Below are 5,901 nucleotides of genomic sequence, written 5' to 3'. Positions count from 1 at the left end.
AGGTAAGCAGCAGGAAATCTTTGGAAAGCACAAAGCTGCTGAAGTTAAGAGGACTGAGTACTGCCGGGATAGTGTATTTTTTATATTGTCGAAAACTTGTCCAACAAGTATATATCTACTTCTGTCACAAATTAATTAAAAAAAAAAAAAGGACAGTGGGCAAAAAAATGGTAGTGTCCAATCCTGATGGGTAGCATCCTACAAAATATAGTGTATACAAATACATACATACATACATACATATACACTACAAAATATAGTGTATACAAATACATACATACATACATACGTAAGCCTGTTTTAATTTGGAAATAAAATATTTATGAAGCATGTTCTTATTAATTCAGAGGCTGAAACTCATGATACACATACCAAAACACATTCCTTTATACTGCACAGAACAGAGATAAAGGGCTTGAAAGAGGGAGTTCAGGGCATTTCTAGCACCATCTTGCATCAAAAAGCTCAACCTTCAACATTCTGTTATGTACAGGGCAAGACGTGAGGCCCTCATTTTCACCTGAAAATTCTCCATTTCAGGAAAGAATTGTTTCCTCTTGTTGCTTATTGCTGTCATTTTGTTCATATGTATTTGTCTCATCTCATCAACTAAATTTTGAGTTTTTGGAAGTCAAGACCCATTTGTTTTATCTCGATTGTTGCAGTATTTCTACATAGTGCCCAATCCAGCATTAAATATTCACTAGTCATTCGAAAAGTTCAGGAGTCATTAGTTGTTTTTCCAGCCAAGCCCATAATTGAGATTGTAAATGGGCTGTCTATAAATGGATTTAGGCTGCAGATAGGTTTCATTTTGTGTACAGAATATATTGAAATTTTTAGTTGGTGTCAAGATTTTTTAAACATTGGGAGATTTCATGCCAAAATCCAGATTTCCATCACTGGTTGAAAAATCAAAACATCTGATCAATTAGATCAACATTCCCACATGGCAGCAGTGTGCCAGGATGACAGCGGCGGCATCCTCTAGAAGGGGAGAATGCATTCTCCAGTTTGCCACAGTTCCCACCATTCCCCTTTGCCACACACCTGTCTAGTTCACTGATTTGTTACTTACTTGGACCCTGAGTTTGTCACTTTGAGAAGTTCTCTGGTAGAGTTTTCACACTTAGAGTCTCTGGGGCTTTACTGCTTTGTCCATATTCTGTTTAGGCTTCTGATCATGGTCTCCCATAACTGGAACAATTTCTTTCAGGAAAGCAGTTTGGAAGTGCTGCCTCCTTCATGAAGCCATTTCTGGTTTTCCTCACCCAATGGCACCCTCTGAATTGCTCCTTTAAATATCACTTTTCACCTTGCCTACAGGTAAAGGAAGCACTTGTCCAGAGTAAGCACTCAAAACATTGTAGCCTTATCATTACAGCTATTCATGTTTGCATCTTTTCTTCCAGATTGTAAACTCCTTGCTTGCGTGAAGGGTTTTACTCATCTTTAGACCCCAGTGAGTGATTTGTACAAAATTGGTGCCTAATAAATGTGCATTGAATTAAATAGAAATGCACATAGAGAGTTGGATTCATAACAAGAATTTAATAAATTAGGATGCAAAAAAATCTGTGAGCCAGTGAGGTTGGATGGGCAACAAAGGTGGTAGGGGAAGGATAAAGCAGTGTTTCTCATTCAATGAGAATAACAGAAAAGCTTGTTAAAAATACACACTTCTGGTCCATGAGCCTTCTGGAGCTGAGGTCTAGGAGTCTGAGGTTTGCTCAAGCTATGCAGGCAGTTCCCAGGCATACCAACTTCACAGTAGTTCTCGATTGTGAGTTAATTAATTTCACCTATGGAGCCTAACTCCACTTTCAGAGATTCTAATGTACATAACTGTCTTGAGTCTTAAAAACAAAAACAAAACCCTTCCACTCTAATATGTAGCCAGAGTTGATAATTCTTTATTAGGGTAAGAATAAATTTTAAAAGTTTTTTTGTTCTATTGCTGTGTCTTTTATTTAGCTGTTTTTGGTATTTTATAAATATTGATTTATCAGAAGATTAAAGTTGGAAAGAAAGTCACCCCCACTTTAACAATATGAGCTAATATTTATTAAACATTTACCATGGGTTAGGCACTATTAAAAATGCCTTCTATGTATTAACTAATTCAGTCCTTAAAACAACTTTATAAAGTCGGCATTACTATTATCCCTGTTTTAGGTTGAGTAATTAGAAAAGCTGGGCTTTGAACCCAGAGAGAACAGCCCTGGAGCTCCTATTGCCAAGCCAGAGCCCCTCTGCACCAAGAAAATCCAGTAAATGTCCCACATTTTCCAGAAAATTCTTCAGGACTTCTCTGACCCAGATCAACCTTACTGACATATTTTATATTGCATTTTTCATGTTCTACTCTGTGTCCAGTTTTTTTCCCCAAACATATACAGAGCACTTTTTGGATGCTCAGCCTTACCCTCTTCATCTCCCCTGCGGGGCTCTGCTTTGCCCTCCACTCTCTGTGTGGTTCTTTTGTGACTGTTTCACATGTACTGGCTTCCTCTCCAAAGAAATTATGTGCAGTTATGCGGGCCCAGCAAGCATTACTTTCTGCACTGCCCCCTTACCTGGGGTTCATGGTGAACAGACAGTATTGCGTGGTGGTTAGGGTGTGGTCAGACCTGAGTTTAAAGATAGGCATGACCACTTTCTAGTTTCATATTCTTGGGCACATCAATTAACCTCCCTGAGCCTCTGGTTCCTCCTCTGTAAAATGCGGACCCTTTCACTCAGCTGACAGTGAATGATCTGTTGCGATGTGCCAGGGGCTGAACTAGATAAACACAGACCCTGGCCTCACAAGGCTTCCAGGCCAACCTCTTTCTCCCAGGAGAACAAAATGAGATGATAGCAAATGAAGCTCCTTCTTAGCTCAGGTCAGAGGGGCATGTAATAGACACTCAATAAATATTACCTATTCATTCAATATCTCCTATTTAATTAAAAGCAAGTAGTCCATTTGACACCAGAAGAAAATTTAATTAAACCTCACACTGCACAAATACAATATTATACATCACTCCATCTCGAGCCTTTACTGATTTTTGCTGTCTGTTTCATGTCAGTAGCAGTTACGCCAGGACCCAGGAAATCAAGACAGCCCTCTCTCCCCCGCATTCCCATCTTTTTCTGTAGGCTAGTGATCAGTCAGAAGGAGAAAGGAGAGAAATGCCAACACTAGGGTTACAGAAACTATAGTCTCTTCCAAATACTGCCATTGGATGAATCAACTCGACATTCACCAAAATATAGAGCTGTATAATTGTGTAGTCACAAGATAATTATTTCTCAAAATGGATTTAGTTTAAAAAATGAATTCATTCATACTGTATAGAGTAGTGGGTGTGGTAATGGGACACAGCTGTCTGGGAAATATTTTCTCTCTGCCCTGTCAGTGTACCTCTGGGTCTCTACTTGCCCACCCATTTGGAGATAATAGGAAAATCTCAATGGCTCCTTCACCAATGGTCCTCCCTTTTTCCACCCCTTCTCTCCTTTGCTATAGTACACTCAGCATCAGATGAAGTTGGAAGCTCTGTCCTGTCACTTACTAGCGATTTTGAGTTAACCCCTCTCTTCCCTTTCTTCATCTGTAAAGAAAGCACAACAAAACACTCCTGAATCACAGAACTGTTCTGCCTGGCATTGGATAGGCTTTCTCTTCTTCCCTCTTCTCTATCTGTCTCTGCCTCTCTCTGTGTCTTTCTCTGTCTTTGTCTCTCTGTCTCTTTTCTTTCTCTATACCTTCCCTCCCTCCCTTCCTTCCTATTTCTTTCTTTCAAGAGCAGAAACGCCAGTTTGCGGGAATCTCAAATTAAGTCATTAGCCAGACCCAGTCCCATCCCTGGCTAGATTCTGTGCTTCCCGAAGCCGCCGGTGTCTCATTCATTCCCTTTATTCTAAGGGCAGTCGAGTCTTGGGGTGCTTGAAGCCACGGAGGCGGAATCAAGACCCTCCCAGCGCTTTTGAGTCGGAGGGAGAGATGATAGGCGCGGGCTGGTGACCCCCTCCCTTTCCCCCACTCTTGGGAGCGCCAGCCGCTCCGCGCCCTTTGGCATCAGTACCTTTTCTCTGTAGGGAAGGCAAGCCCAGCCCGCAGTGGCGCGGCGGGGGCCGAGGGCGCCCCCTCCCTTCCTCTCGCTCCCCCTCCCCTTCCTCCCCTCCCGATACAATGACTGGGCCGGAACAGCGCATCAGAGGAGTCTCATTGGCAGCGGCCGCCCCAGCCTCGGGAGAGGCGGCGGGCGGGGGCAGCTGGGGAGAGAGGAACTCAGGGCTGGGGCAGACAGCGAGAGGAGGCAGGCAGGACGGAAAGACTGCAGGACGCGAGGAAAGCGGCCCGGGGCGCTGCTTTAAGTGTGGATCAAAGCGAGGACGCGCGGCGAGCGACGGCGGGGGCGACGAGCAGCCCCGGGCTGGGGGATGCGGCGGGAGCTGGCTGCCCTGCGAGCCCGGGAGTCGGGCTGCGCGGCTCACGTGCAGAGCAGGAGCTTGGGCAGAGAAGAGGAGGAGAAGGAGGAAGGCAGACGCCGGGGAAGGCTCTGCGCAGAGCGGAGTTGCGGGGCTGGCGCAGAGCCGGGTCCTCAGGTCCCGCGCGGTGAGCAGCCGAGACAATAAAGTAGCGGTCGACAGCCCCCCCGAGCGCCCGAGGCTGGAAGCGGCAGAGCAGGTAGGTGGGCGACTGCCCCGGGTGCCCCGAGCGCGCAGCTAGGGGCGACCGTGCGACGCGGCCACAGCGGCGCTTGCAGTGCGCCCGGGGCGCAGCGCGCGCGTTTGGAGACCCCCAGTGGAGGTGCGGGTCCCGGGCGCTCCCGCGGGCAGGAAACCCCGCCCCGCCGCTCCGCTGCTGCCTGCAGCCTCCGCCGGAGTCCCTTGGGCACTTGGCGCGGCGCTTTGGTCGCTTTGGTGGTTTGGAGACAGGAAGTTTGGCGGTTTCGGGGCGTTGGCGCTGGTGGGGTTTGCAGGCGCGCCGCCAGGGACCATGTGCTTTGGTTGCCGCGCGTTCGTGGGAGGTGAAGAGAAATGCTGATGAATCCCAGGTCGGGCTTCCCAGAGGTACTTTCAAAACGCGGCGAGAGGAGTGGAGGGGGGAAATCCCTTGCGTTTGCGGAGGATACTAAGGGTTTGGTTTGGCTGCCCTTTTCAAATAGGTGTGTCTGATCCTTGCCGCTCCTATGCTGAAGTGGCTGTATGCGTGTGGATCGCTCCCTATCTATTTTTTGGAGTATTTCACTTTTTACTTTCATCTGGTGAGGGAAAAACAAAGATGATATTTTGGGAAATGCCATTCGATTTGGACTAGGGGATGAACTCTTCCTTTGCATTGAATGACTTGTGCTCCGAACGATACTGCTGAGCAGTGCCTGGTCTCGTTCACAAAAGGGGCGAGAGCTCGTACTAAACCTTCCCCGGGCCTGAGAAAGCTGCAGCAGGAGGAGGTCTCTCGTTCTCCTTTGTGTGGCCGCTTCCTTCCAGATGTGAGAGGGTTGGGCTAGGCGCTCCTGGGTGGGGTAATAATTATCTTGAACATTCCTGCGATCTGCTAGGACTTGTGAACATACCAGAGCCAACTCCTCTGAACTTTGCGAACCGACTTGGTCTGCTTGCTGGTACCCAGACGGCTGCGTCTGGAAGGTGGCCCCTTGGTGGGGAGAAAGACCCCAGAGTGCTGACAGCCACAGTCTTTCCAGAAAGGTGGTTGATTCTTCAAGGTTAGCTAGTTTCTGGATACCCCAGAAACTTGTCAACTCAGTTGGAGGTTGGGTACAAGATTTTAGCGCAATTCCTGGCATGCTGTTTCCTGTCCTAAGGAGAATGGGTCTGTGGAGCTTCCATATCAAACGTCTGCAGGGGAAGAGGAGCAGCTTCGCCTTACTTAACCTCACCAAGCTG

Source organism: Lipotes vexillifer, unplaced genomic scaffold (genome assembly GCF_000442215.2).
Source record: "Lipotes vexillifer unplaced genomic scaffold, Lipotes_vexillifer_v1.1 scaffold1008, whole genome shotgun sequence".
NCBI lineage: Eukaryota > Metazoa > Chordata > Mammalia > Artiodactyla > Lipotidae > Lipotes > Lipotes vexillifer.
This window is presented reverse-complemented; position numbering follows the sequence as displayed.